At 35.6% G+C, this 15,530-nt stretch overlaps 1 protein-coding gene across 1 annotated transcript in view; it reads left to right on the plus strand.

Moving 5' to 3' along the window:
* Positions 1-15,530, plus strand: part of mal (molybdenum cofactor sulfurase) — a 133,377-nt gene that overhangs the window by 31,182 nt on the left and 86,665 nt on the right. The gene's annotated exons all lie outside the window — the stretch shown is intronic.

A 15,530-nucleotide genomic window follows, 5' to 3' on the forward strand; every position in this document is an offset into this window, starting at 1 on the left:
TTTTTATAGAAAGAGTTGTCGTAGAAACTTCAAAAAGGGCTCATTCGATTGGAAATTGAAAGGGCTAGATCCCTTTTTAATTTTAAAAAATAGTTGAAGAATAATTAACCCCCCTCTCACGGCCACCATTTCCCCAAACACATCCAATCAAAGTTTTGAGATATTCATTTTGTTCAACGTAGTTGAAAATTCTGGAAATTATGTCTTTGAGGATGACAACCCTTACCCCCCCCCCACACACAACCCTCGGGGCAAGGGTTTTAAGTTATGCTCAACAGGCAATTATGATTCTTGCATAAAGTGGTGTCGTAAAGACTTCAAAAAGAGTTCATTTGGTCGGAATCTGAAAGGACTAGGGCCCTTTTTAATAGTCAAGAAAGAAATGAGGGCAACTAACCCCCCTCTCATGCCAACCCATTTCCAAAAAATATCTAACCACAATCTAGAGATAGCCCTTTTGTTCTACGTAGTTGAAAACTCTGTAAATTATGTATTTGACAATGACAAACCCCCCAAAGCTCCAGAAAAAAGGTTGTAAGTTATAGCCTGGAGTCATATAAGGTTTTTATAGATAGCGTTGTCGTAAACACTTCAAAAGGGGCTCATTCAATTGGAAATTGAGAGTGCTAGTGCCCTTTTCAACAGTCGATAGTGATTGGAGGGTAACTAACGCTCCCCTCACGCTCCCCATCTCCCCAAACACATCCAATCAAAATTTTCAGATAGCCATTTTGTTCAACCTAGTTGAAAGTTCTAGAAATTAGGTCTTTGAGGATGATATTCCTTCCAGAGCTTTTAGATCTAAGGTTGTAAGTTATGCTCTTTGGGCATATAAGGCTTTTATTGAATACTTTGTCATAGAAATTTGAAAAAGGGCTTATTTGATTGGAAATTCAAAGGGCTAGTGCTGGAGGGCAACTAACCCCCCTCTCACGCCCACCGTTTCCCCAAACACATCCAATAAAATGTTGAGATAGCTATTTTTTCTATTAAATGTTTTTACTTTTATAAGTTTAAGAAAACAAAAATTAATAAAGATTTTAAGGAATAAATATCAGTATTATGTATACTTAACTGACAATGCACATTTCTTTCAGTAAATGCATTTGAATTTTTTTCAGTAAAGTACAAATTATATTCGGGCTTTTAGAAAGCATAGGGTTCAGAACCCTACTCAGATTAATTCCTGCTCGTTTTGAGTTTGACTTATTTTAATTTCTGTTTGTTTTGGGTTTCATTTATTTATTAAAACTGCTTTGTGGTAGTTGTATGCTTTGTAGATTATTTGATTATATTTTTTTTATTTTTGGTTTAATGGATTTTTTCTTTTTTTATAAACTTATTTTGTCTAAAAAGTTTTTTTGATTAATTCCAATCATGGACCTAGTCCACTTTTATCAGATTTAACCCTATTCAAGTATTTTTGACAATGAATAATTCCACTTAAAAAGGCTAGGCTGTAGGAGTAACTTCTGTCTAAGTTCAAATGAGGAAAAACCAGAAGTTCTCCAAGATTGTAGTCAGCCAATCCCAATTGGCCTAGTCCGAACTATCAGCCAGTTCCATCTACCTTTACGTGTTTACATACCATCCAAGATTAGGAGCCTGTTATCTATGTATAGGAAAGACACTTTTTCATCAGTATATCTGTCCAAGATTACGCACTGGCCGAGTACTGGGGATCTAACGTAAAGGTATCTTAGGGAGGAAAGTTTGAATAGCATCTTGGAAAATTACTGAAAACGCTTTAAGCTTGGAAGAAGAGAGAAGAGGTTTGTACAGTAAGTTTCTGAGTGACAGACGATTGGAGCATAAGGGGAAAGTAAGGGAAGTGAAGAGGGTATTAAAGTACAAAATAATGTGATGTGAAATGACGGCCATGGATAAAATTGGGGTTCTGGAAGGTATTGCCAGGCGGCACAATAGTAATTGGCATGTCAAGACAATGAGAGCAAGCAGTCAGTTGGACTTGTTCCACTAAAAGATAGGAACGATGCATCGATTAGTGATAAGGAAGCGGTTGAAGAGAGATAGACAGAACGTTTTGAGAATATGTTACACTGTTATAAAGTTTTGTAGAAAATGATATAGAGGAGAATGGAAAAAGTTTCGATAATTTAGAGGTAAGGGAAGATTAGTTTGAGACAAAGAGTTAGAGACAAAAGGGATTAAAATATAATATACAATAAAATTATATAATATATAAATAAAAGGATAAATAATTTATAAATAAAAGAATAAAATAAAAGGATATATCATATAATAAAAGATTAAAATAAAGGATTAAAATATAATAAGGCTTCAGGTGCTGACAGTATGGTAAATAAGTTCTGGAAACATGAAAGTTGCGAAATGAGACATAAATTACTACTACTAATACTTTTAACAACTCACCGCAGCATCAAGCCGCCTGAGGCCAACACAGCTACGCACGCTCCTCCTCCATCTCAATCTATTCAAAGCCTCCCTCTTTACATCCTCCCACGAAGTTCTCATTTCCTTTAAATCTTTCTTTATGACGTCTTCCCATCCCAGACGAGGACGACCTGCTTTCCGTCTAGCCCTAGACGGTTGGCCGAATAGAACAATATTTGGCAATCTGTCATCCTTCATCCGCACAACGTGTGGATGAAGGATGCCACATCAACCACTTCAACCTTTCTTTCATTATAGCCCTAGAGAGCAGTATTGAACCACATTTTTCGTACAGCCTATTGTTCAATAGCCGTATAATCAGCCGGGTGCCCAGAACAAAATACGGTCAATCAGCCGGGTACCCAGAACAATCCTTAAGCAATTTCTCTGGAAAAAATCTAGCAAAACTTCATCCGCTCTTCAGAGCGCCCATGCTTCAGAGCCATATTTGACCACTGTCATCACTGCAGCTTCTAATATTCTAATCTTGGTTTGCAGACTTATCTTCCTTTTTAACTGTGGAAAAATATCCTGAGCCTTGGCTATTCTACTTTTAACACCTTCACTGCTCCCACCATCTTTACTAATAATGCTACGAAGGTAAGTGAAGCTGCCCAGCTGATCAATATTTTCATTACTCAACGTCACCTTTTCATCTTCACTTATTCCTAGCCTTAGTGACTTAGCCTTCTTAACACTTATTTTCAAACCTATTCTAGCACCCTGAACTCGAAAAACCTCTAAAAGCTCATTCATTTTGCTCGCACTTTCATCTAGGATGCTTAAATCATCAGCGTGATCTTTGTGGTCTCCCATTGCCTTTCTTGCGCTCCTTAATACAAAGTTCATCAAAATAATCGATATAAAGGGGGATAGAACACAACCCTGCTTAACCCTTGATTTAATACAAAGCCAGCTGCTACCCTCATTTCCTACCTTAACTGCAGCAGTGTTATTCTCATACATAGCACTAATCACTTTAATGTATTTGTCTGGTATACCATACAAGGATAAGGTCTTTGCTAAAGCTCTTCTATCAACATAATCGAACGCTTGCTTGTAATCCATAAAACTGAGGACCAAAGGTGTTTGGTAACTAAGGCACTTCCCAATTATTAACCGAAGAGTAAAAATTTTGTCGACATGTCCTCTACCTTTTCTAAAACCGCACTGTTCTTCTCTTAAAACTTTGTCTACGGCATCTCTCATTCTAAAAATTATAATATTACTGAGTAATTTACTACCTACAGAGACTAAACTAATGCCTCGTTAATTACCACACTCACTTTTATCAACTTCCTTATAAAGTGGCTTAATTAAGCTTTTCCTAAAATCGTTAGGTACTTCCCCTTTTTTCAAAAATCATATTCATAATCTTCAGTAGCTTATTTCTAACCTCAGAGCCACCGTATTTAAGAAACTCATTTACCAGCCTATCAGCACCTGGAATCTTATTATTTTGCAATCTTAATAGTACTGTCGCTAATTCTTCCTCACAAAACGAATCTTCCTTCACATCCAAGGTATGAGAAACTTTTTCATTTTCCTCTATATCTTTTCCTGCAACTCTATCTCAGTTTAGAAAATTCTCAAAATGTTCTGCCCATCTCTCTTTGATTCTTTCCTTATCGCTAATTTTGGCCCCATTCCTGTCTTTAACTAGTCCAAGTCCGGATTGAGTACTCCCTCTCAATTAACTAACATGCCAGTACAATATTTTACTTTTATGCCGTCTAGCTGCATCTTCCAGATCGTCGGAAATTTTATCCATGGCCTCTACTTCACACTTCCTTAGTTCATATTTTAATGCTTTCTCCACTTTCTTTATATTCCTTTTGTTTTCATATGATCTATCACTCTGATAATTCTTGTACAATTCCTTTCTTCTTTCTATTAAACATAAAGCTTATTCACTAATATTCTTAGCTGCAGTTCTAGATTTCTTTCCTAAGACACCTTCAGCAACTTCACAAATTATTTTTCTAAAATTATTCCAACCATCTTCCACATTACCAAATTTTAAACTCTCAAGTTCAGTATTCAACTGTTACTGGAAAGTTTTTCTCAAATTCTCATCCTGGACTCTAACAACATCATAACTTCCCGGGAGGTCATAACCCTTCCGAAATTTCAGCTTTAAATTAACTCTTGACACTACTAGATGATGATCTTTGCTTTTAACATCAATAACAGCACTCTTATATACCCTAGTATCTTGTATTGATCCTGCCAGTCTTCGGTTTACTATAACATATTCAATAAGGTTTGCTGTCTTACCATCATGTGAATACCATGTTAACTTATGAGCCATTTTATGACCAAACACCGTATTGGTTATAACTAGATTGTTATACCTACAAAACTGCAAAAGTCGGTAGCCATTACTGTTTTCTTTTCCTACACTAAATTTATCTAGGCCAGGATACCATCTATCCCTATTTTTACCAATCTGGGCGTTAAAATCCCCTAATAGAAGCACCATGTTTTGCGTGGGGTCCTTGTTTTGTGATTCTGTAACTGTAGAAAAAACTCATCCGTGTCACTAGGATCTCCATCATTCGGTTCTACAGGGGCATATACTACTATAACAGATACCCTGAACTTTTCAGTCAGAAAATAAGCAATTTATGTTCTACTATTAATACCTTCCCAGCCTAAACAGGACTTAGCAGATTCCTTATTCATCATGAGCCCTACTACCTGTCTATGTACCCCATCTTTCCTCCCTGAGTAAACAAATTGTAATATCACCTAATTTCATGCTTCCTACCCCTGGGATATGAGTTTCTGAAACTCCTAATAATTCCAGTTCGAATCGTCTAAATTCGTCAGTTAAAATGTCGATACGATGGACATTTTTGAACGTCGTAACATTCTAAGTTCCAATTTTCATGTTCTTTAAATCATTGAAATTATTTTGGCCTCAGGAATAGCAATGATCCCTGATACCAGTGCAGGACATGAATCACATATCTTCTCAAGTCTACACCGAAGTGCTTAAGCCGGCTTAGAACCGGACAGCAAGAAGTCCCTGGGACCTCCATGAATGGAGGTTTTGTGCAATCCTGGGCCAATCTTGGTCAAAACATGGTTTTCAGCAGTTGGTGATGCTCCTTTATCAACAAGAGTCGAAATCCTGCACAAACAATCTCAAGCCTATTACCTCTGACTCATTGTATATTCATGCCTACAAAAATTATGCTACTACGGGGAGGCAGCCCATAGCAGACAAATTAGCTAGGAAGAGGTTTTTCATCCAGAAGACGCCCATCACAACATACCAAGCCCAGAAGCGTTTTCTATTAATCAGAATCCCGTGCGAATGCTTTGTCGTTTACCAGGCTATAATTTTCTCGAGGGAAAAATATGATTTTGTAATAGATTAAGTACTAACGGAAAATATTCATTGATGTCATTGTAAGGAAAGCAATAAGAATAAAGGTGATAATTGTAGAGGCATAAACTTAATTATTCTTAATAATAATTAGCTTTATAGGAAGAAACCTACCTAGTATTAAGGTACTTATTTGAATAAGAGATGCTATAGATAAATTCTTAATAGAAAAGCAGTGTGGTCATTGGAATGGAAGAAGAAGAAGCGTTGGTCAAATTTTTGTGGTTAGATTAACAGCTACGGAGGGTCTGAAACATCACGCCCCTTTAGTCCCCAATTTAAAATCATAAACTGGAATTTGATTCAGATAATAGAAATGCTTTTTTGAAGGACCTATCCATGTATGGTAAACCAGGTAAAGTATGTTAAAGTGATTAGTACTATATTTATGGATAATATTGCTACAGGTAAGGTGGTAAGTGAGGTGAGCAGTTGGTCTGGTGTAGAATCAGCAGTAGGCAGGATTGCGTCCTATCAACGTTTAAATGGATTGTTTTGATCAACTTTGTCCTAAAGATCATAGCAAAAACCATGGGAAAAATTGGAATAATACGGGAACATAAAATTCTTCTGGACTTGGGCTTTGCAGATGACTTCTGTGTCTTAGACAAAAATCTTAGCAAAATGAATGGGTTTTAGGAGGTAAGCCTTCAGGGTACAAGAATAGGTTGAAAATGAATGTTAAGAAGACTAAGTCACTTAGACTAGGAACAAACAAAGGTGAAAAGGTGATGCTAGGTTGACAAGACAATCGATCAATTAGACATCTTCACTTATATGGGTAGTATAATTAACAAAGATGTGGGAAGTAGACTAGCGAAGACACAGGGTGTTTTTTTTTAAGTTGAAAGAATATGGGAAGGACAGGAAGCTAATTCTGTGAACCAAGGCTAGAATACAAAGTCATGGCAATGGGAATTGTTAAGTACGGTTTTGAAATACGTATATAATATATGAAGATGGTGAAGAAGATGAATCTGAAGAAGTAAAGAAAAAAAATGTAAAGCATAGCACATATTAAATACGTGGTAAATTTATGGCAGTTCATATTATTGACTTACAAATAAAGTGAACATACCACTCGATGCCATTTTTATGCTCTGTATAAATATAATATTTGCTTCTATTAAAAATTCAAATTTACCCACCCCCACCCCCTAATGTGCAAATATATATCCCGAATTGGAAATATACCATGAGTTGTCAACAGCTAAGTATCGATTCACAAAACTCAGTTCTATTTTTGTCAACGGCATTTGAAAAACTTGAAACGGTAGGAAAATGGTTTGTATTTGAGTTGCTTAATAAATGAGGTTTGAATTGTTATAAATAAGTATTTTTCGAATATGTTGCTCTTGAACAACTTATTTATAAACTAGTTATATGTTTTTAACCACTTTTCAATAACTTAACTGGTGTTGATAACTTCTTTCTGTGGTTACAATTCAGGGTATATATGTGCACATTAGGGAAGTGGGGGTGGGTAAATTGGAATTTCCGATAAAAGCGATTATTATATTCGTAAAGAACATAAAAAAAAAATCATCGATTGGTATGTTCACTTTATTCCTAAGTCAATAATATGAACTGCCAAAAATTTACTAAATACGTAACCTATCCTAACTTATTGAAATGAACTCTCTGCTACTTATACGACTAGTATAATCCTTTGAAAAACAGTGCTGCAATTTACTGCATTAGTTCGACAGAAGAATTCTTAATTTGACACTTAAAATAAACATTTTTTTTAATTTTCAGCTTCACCTTCTCTTGAAAAATAGCTTCATCTTTTTTAAATGAATCATCATCTCCTTGTAACTTCATATTCTGTTGGTGCATCGAAAAGCTGAGGAATATTTGTTAAGTGCTTTCTGGAGGAATTATCTAAGGATGAATTTAGGTACATCAAACAATAAGCTCTACGAAGAATGCAGTTCAGTATAGGGATATAGTGAACTGCATTCTAGGGCTATAGTGAGTTAAAGCTGAGGAATATTTGTTAAGCGTTTTCTAGAGGACTTATCTAAGGATGAATTTAGGTACATCAAACAATAAGCTCTAAGAAGAATGCAGTTCAGTATAGGGATATAGTGAACTGCATTCTAGGGCTATAGTGAGTTAAAGCTGAGGAATATTTGTTAAGCGTTTTCTAGAGGAATTATCTAAGGATGAATTTAGGTACATCAAACAATAAGCTTTACGAAGAATGCAGTTCAGTATAGGGATATAGTGAACTGCATTCTAGGGCTATAGTGAGTTAAAGCTGAGGAATATTTGTTAATCGTTTTCTAGAGGAATTATCTAAGGATGAATTTAGGTACATCAAACAATAAGCTCTACGAAGAATGCAGTTCAGTATAGGGCTATAGTGAACTGCATTCTAGGGCTATAGTGAGTTAAAGCTGAGGAATATTTGTTAAACGTTTTTTTGAGGAATTATCTAAGGATGAATTTAGGTACATCAAACAATAAGCTCTACGAAGAATGCAGTTCAGTATAGGGATATAGTGAACTGCATTCTAGGGCTATAGTGAGTTAAAGCTGAGGAATATTTGTTAAGCGTTTTCTAGAGGAATTATCTAAGGATGAATTTAGGTACATCAAACAATAAGCTCTACGAAGAATGCAGTTCAGTATAGGGATATAGTGAACTACATTCTAGGGTTATAGTGAATAAAAGCTGAGAAATATTTGTTATTTGTTTACTAGAGGAATTATCTAAGGATGAATTTAGGTACTTGTTTGGCTGACGGTACATCAAACAATAAGCTCTACGAAGAATGCAGTTCAGTATAGGGCTATAGTGAACTGCATTCTAGGGCTATAGTGAGTTAAAGCTGAGGAATATTTGTTAAGCGTTTTCTAGAGGAATTATCTAAGGATGAATTTAGGTACATCAAACAATAAGCTCTACGAAGAATGCAGTTCAGTCTAGGGATATAGTGAACTGCATTCTCGGGCTATAGTGAGCTAAAGCTGAGGAATATTTGTTAAGTGTTTTCTAGAGGAATTATCTAAGGATGAATTTAGGTACTTGTTTGGCTGACGGTACATCAAACAATAAGCTCTACGAAGAATGCAGTTCAGTATAGGGCTATAGTGAACTGCATTCTAGGGCTATAGTCAGTTAAAGCTGAGGAATATTTGTTAAGCGTTTTCTAGAGGAATTATCTAAGGATGAATTTAGGTACATCAAACAATAAGCTCTAGGAAGAATGCAGTCCAGTCTAGGGATATAGTGAACTGCATTCTAGGGCTATAGTGAGCTAAAGCTGAGGAATATTTGTTAAGTGTTTTCTAGAGGAATTATCTAAGGATGAATTTAGGTACTTGTTTGGCTGACGGTACATCAAACAATAAGCTCTACGAAGAATGCAGTTCAGTATAGGGCTATAGTGAACTGCATTCTAGGGCTATAGTGAGTTAAAGCTGAGGAATATTTGTTAAGCGTTTTCTAGAGGAATTATCTAAGGATGACTTTAGGTACATCAAACAATAAGCTCTACGAAGAATGCAGTACAGTCTAGGGATATAGTGAACTGCATTCTAGGGCTATAGTGAGTTAAAGCTGAGTAATATTTGTTATGCGTTTTTTAGATGAATTATCTAAGGAGGAATTTAGGTACATAAAACAATAATCTCTACGAAGAATGCAGTTCAGTAGAGGGCTATAGTGAACTGCATTCTAGGGCTATAGTGAGTTAAAGCTGAGGAATATTTGTTAAGCGTTTTCTAGAGGAATTATCTAAGGATGAATTTAGGTACATCAAACAATAAGCTCTACGAAGAATGCAGTTCAGTATAGGGATATAGTGAACTGCATTCTAGGGCTATAGTGAGTTAAAGCTGAGGAATATTTTTTAAGTTCTTTCTGGAGGAATTATCTAAGCATGAATTTAGGTACTTGTTTGGCTGACGGTACATCAAACAATAAGCTCTACAAAGAATGCAGTTCAGTATAGGGCTATAGTGAACTGCATTCTAGGGCTATAGTGAGTTAAATCTGAGGAATATTTGTTAAGCGTTTTCTAGAGGAATTATCTAAGGATGAATTTAGGTACATCAAACAATAAGCTCTAGGAAGAATGCAGTTCAGTCTAGGGATATAGTGAACTGCATTCTAGGGCTATAGTGAGTTAAAGCTGAGGAATATTTGTTTAGCGTTTTCTAGAGGAATTATCTAAGGATGAATTTAGGTACATCAAACAATAAGCTCTACGAAGAAGGCAGTTCAGTATAGGGATATAGTGAACTGCATTCTAGGGCTATAGTGAGTTAAAGCTGATTAATATTTGTTAAGCGTTTTCTAGAGGAATTATCTAAGGATGAATTTAGGTACATCAAACAATAAGCTCTACGAAGAATGCAGTTCAGTATAGGGATATAGTGAACTGCATTCTAGGGCTATAGTGAGTTAAAGCTGAGGAATATTTGTTAAACGTTTTCTAGAGGAATTATCTAAGGATGAATTTAGGTACATCAAACAATAAGCTCTACGAAGAATGCAGTTCAGTATAGGGATATAGTGAACTGCATTCTAGGGCTATAGTGAGTTAAAGCTGAGGAATATTTGTTAAACGTTTTCTAGAGGAATTATCTAAGGATGAATTTAGGTACATCAAACAATAAGCTCTAGGAAGAATGCAGTTCAGTCTAGGGATATAGTGAACTGCATTCTCGGGCTATAGTGAGCTAAAGCTGAGGAATATTTGTTAAGTGTTTTCTAGGGGAATTATCTACGGATGAATTTAGGTACTTGTTTGGCTGACGGTACATCAAACAATAAGCTCTACGAAGAATGCAGTTCAGTATAGGGCTATAGTGAACTGCATTCTAGGGCTATAGTGAGTTAAAGCTGAGGAATATTTGTTAAGCGTTTTCTAGAGGAATTATCTAAGGATGAATTTAGGTACATCAAACAATAAGCTCTAGGAAGAATGCAGTCCAGTCTAGGGATATAGTGAACTGCATTCTAGGGCTATAGTGAGTTAAAGCTGAGGAATATTTGTTAAGCGTTTTCTAGAGGAATTATCTAAGGATGAATTTAGGTACTTGTTTGGCTGACGGTACATCAAACAGTAAGCTCTACGAAGAATGCAGTTCAGTATAGGGATATAGTGAACTGCATTCTAGGGCTATAGTGAGTTAAAGCTGAGGAATATTTGTTAAGCGTTTAGGAATAAAAATATTTGTTAAGCGTTACAATAAGCTCTAGGAAGAATGCAGTCCAGTCTAGGGATATAGTGAACTGCATTCTAGGGCTATAGTGAGTTAAAGCTGAGGAATATTTGTTAAGCGTTTTCTAGAGGAATTATCTAAGGATGAATTTAGGTACATCAAACAATAAGCTCTAGGAAGAATGCAGTCCAGTCTAGGGATATAGTGAACTGCATTCTAGGGCTATAGTGAGTTAAAGCTGAGGAATATTTGTTTAGCGTTTTCTAGAGGAATTATCTAAGGATGAATTTAGGTACATCAAACAATAAGCTCTACGAAGAAGGCAGTTCAGTATAGGGTTATAGTGAACTACATTCTAGGGTTATAGTGACTAAAAGCTGAAAAATATTTGTTATTTGTTTACTAGAGGAATTATCTAAGGATGAATTTAGGTACTTGTTTGGCTGACGGTACATCAAACAATAAGCTCTACGAAGAATGCAGTTCAGTATAGGGCTATAGTGAACTGCATTCTAGGGCTATAGTGAGTTAAAGCTGAGGAATATTTGTTAAGCGTTTTATAGAGGAATTATCTAAGGATGAATTTAGGTACATCAAACAATAAGCTCTACGAAGAATGCAGTTCAGTATAGGGATATAGTGAACTGCATTCTAGGGCTATAGTGAGTTAAAGCTGAGGAATATTTGTTAAGCGTTTTCTAGAGGAATTCAGATCAGTATAGGGCTATAGTGAACTGCATTCTAGGGCTATAGTGAGTTAAAGCTGAGGAATATTTGTTAAGCGTTTTCTAGAGGAATTATCTAAGGATGAATTTAAGTACATCAAACAATAAGCTCTACGAAGAATGCAGTTCAGTATAGGGTTATAGTGAACTACATTCTAGGGTTATAGTGAATAAAAGCTGAAAAATATTTGTTATTTGTTTACTAGAGGAATTATCTACGGATGAATTTAGGTACTTGTTTGGCTGACGGTACATCAAACAATAAGCTCTACGAAGAATGCAGTTCAGTATAGGGCTATAGTGAACTGCATTCTAGGGCTATAGTGAGTTAAAGCTGAGGAATATTTGTTAAGCGTTTTCTAGAGGAATTATCTAAGGATGAATTTAGGTACATCAAACAATAAGCTCTACGAAGAATGCAGTTCAGTATAGGGCTATAGTGAACTGCAATCTAGGGCTATAGTGAGTTAAAGCTGAGTAATATGTGTTTTACGTTTTCTTGATGAATTATATTAGGATGAATTTAGGTACATCAATCACTAAGCACGACGAAGAAGGAAGTTCAGTAGAGGGATATAGTGAACTGCATTCTAGGGCTATAGTGAGTTAAAGCTGAGGAATATTTGTTAAACGTTTTCTAGAGGAATTCAGATCAGTATAGGGCTATAGTGAACTGCATTCTAGGGCTATAGTGAGTTAAAGCTGAGGAATATTTGTTAAGCGTTTTCTAGAGGAATTATCTAAGGATGAATTTTGGTACATCAAACAATAAGCCCTACGAAGAATGCAGTTCAGTATAGGGTTATAGTGAATTGCATTCTAGGGCTATAGTGAGTTAAAGCTGAAAAATATTTGTTAAGCGTTTTCTAGAGGATTTATCTAAGGATGAATTTAGGTACATCAAACAATAAGCTCTACGAAGAATGCAGTTCAGTATAGGGATATAGTGAACTGCATTCTAGGGCTATAGTGAGTTAAAGCTGAGGAATATTTGTTAAGCGTTTTCTAGAGGAATTATCTAAGGATGAATTTAGTTACATCAAACAATAAGCTCTACGAAGAATGTAGTTCAGTATAGGGATATAGTGAACTGCAATCTAGGGCTATAGTGAGTTAAAGCTGAGGAATATTTGTTAAGCGTTTTCTAGAGGAATTATCTAAGGATGAATTTAGGTACATCAAACAATAAGCTCTACGAAGAATGCAGTTCAGTATAGGGATATAGTGAACTACATTCTAGGGTTATAGTGAATAAAAGCTGAGAAATATTTGTTATTTGTTTACTAGAGGAATTATCTAAGGATGAATTTAGGTACTTGTTTGGCTGACGATACGTCAAACAATAAGCTCTACGAAGAATGCAGTTCAGTATAGGGCTATAGTGAACTGCATTCTAGGGCTATAGTGAGTTAAAGCTGAGGAATATTTGTTAAGCGTTTTCTAGAGGAATTATCTAAGGATGAATTTAGGTACATCAAACAATAAGTTTACGAAGAATGCAGTTCAGTATAGGGATATAGTGAACTGCATTCTAGGGCTATAGTGAGTTAAAGCTGAGGAATATTTGTTAAACGTTTTCTAGAGGAATTATCTAAGGATGAATTTAGGTACATCAAACAATAAGCTCTACGAAGAATGCAGTTCAGTCTAGGGATATAGTGAATTGCATTCTAGGGTTATAGTGAATAAAACCTGAGAAATATTTGTTATTTGTTTACTAGAGGAATTATCTAAGGATGAATTTAGGTACTTGTTTGGCTGACGGTACATCAAACAATAAGCTCTACGAAGAATGTAGTCCAATCTATGGCTATAATGAACTGCATTCTAGGACTATAGTGAAATAAATTTGAAGATGGATCCGCCACATTTTACGGGTGAAAGATGACAGATTACCAAAGATTGTACTCTTGGGCCATCCATCTGCGGCCAAACAGAAAGCAGGTCGTCCCCAAATGAGAAGGGAAGAAAGCATAAGGAAAAATTTAAATGAAATCGGTACTTCATTGGAAGGGTAAAGAGTGAAGCTTTGAATAGATTAGGGTGAAGGAGGGGTATCCCAAATTAGCTGAGAGAGTTGGCTAAGTTCTCTCAGTTGCAATTTCTCATAAGGCTTTAGATATGTGTTTCCATCAACCTCACTCCATGCCTATCAACCTTAGTTCTGCCCTAGGATGGATGGATGAGTAGTTCAATATATATGACTTGTTGATAGACTTCAACAAGTCAAATGACATCATTGTTTTACAATCCTTTGCCTGTCACTCCGACTATCTGTCTTCGCTTTTTTTTCCATTAGCCATGGTTCTCAACTTTTTTATCACAGTACACCAAGTCATGAGTGCTAGGATTTGGTTGTTTGACTTTTTTCAGTCAGTCAAGAGTATTTTGGAGGCAGATAATGATATTTTTTATAGATAGCATAACAAAAGTAGCTTCTTTGATTTTGTGTCGTCCTGTTTCTATTAAATACTTTTGAGTCATAATTGGAAAAAAAATTATCAAAGGCAAATAAACGGCGATATTTCTCAGACTCGTAGCTTTTGAAGGGTAACTTTAAACTTCATAAATCCTTTATATTTAACCTCAGCATAAAAAGCCAATTCTGTTGATGTATCTTCTGTTATTAAAATTCCGTTTTTTGGAGTTTCGATTACTATGGGATCGAGTCGCTCCTCACTTACAGTTCGTTCCCACGAACTGTTTGATTAACCAAGTTTAGCTCCAGCCCTTGATAAGAACAAGAAATTTTATCTAGCGAAAATCATAAAAACAGTAGATAACGTAAAATTAGCTCACACTGGGAACCAATAGATTGTCTATAAATTTAATATATGGATTTTTTTGAAGAAGTTTTTTTTTTAAGAAAAGAGTAGGTGACATTAAATAAATTATGAGATATTGTTAAAGAAAATTTGAAAGTCACCGAGAGGAGAGGAGGTGGGAATTTTAAAATAAAAAAAAAAAAAAAAATAGATTGTCTATGTTTGAATTTTTAGGGATGAAAAGCTTTCTTAAATTTGCCGAGTTGGTTTCCGCTTCTTTTTTCGCGGTTCAGTGTGACAAAAAGGGTGAAACTTTGCGTAAGGCTTGTAATCTTCACAATTGTTTACCAGCCAAAAGAAAAATCATAGACTTTTTTTTAAATATATGCAGCTAGGGGGCAGGAAATGTTTTGTTTTGATGTTCCTGGTACTTCAAGGAAAAATGTGAACTCAAAAGCTATCCCGTGCAGTAGCTGTGTTGGCATCAGGCGGCTTGGTGCTGCGGTGAGTTGTTATTAGTAGTAGTAGTATAACAGATATAACTATTGAAATGGTGATTAGGGAGATCTGAGTTTGTAGTTTCCTTCCCGTTCATTCCTGTCGATGTCTGGGATAGGTCCCCCACCTGTAATTAGACACTTCCTAGTCTGCTCCTAGTTATTACACCTCCAGGGTTTTTATGACAAATAAGGAAACATATTAATTGTCCTCAATGTTAAATTCAGAATTTAACAGGTAGGAACTTGAGAATTTTCAAAACTTCTCGTTTCAAGTAACGCTGCTATGTCATAGAATCAAAACCTCTGTATTTATAAACACGTAGTAGTAGCAGCAAAGGCTTTACAGTCATACTGTAAATTGTGTGACTTTGAATTAAGACTGATCCTTGTTTGACTTAAGACTAATCCTTGTTTTTGATTTTTATTTTGAACAGGAAAGATTGAAGTTCATTATTTGTGGCTCCAGAGTAAATATCAAGATATTTCAGGCGTTAAAAATCGCAATTTTCGGCATTTTTTGGCCAGATTTTTGACGTTTCATGACTACTCTGGT

The sequence above is a fragment of the Artemia sp. Qi Xiang Cuo genome, chromosome 15 (assembly GCF_049724085.1).
Source record: "Artemia sp. Qi Xiang Cuo chromosome 15, ASM4972408v1, whole genome shotgun sequence".
Classification (NCBI taxonomy): Eukaryota; Metazoa; Arthropoda; class Branchiopoda; order Anostraca; family Artemiidae; genus Artemia; species Artemia sp. Qi Xiang Cuo.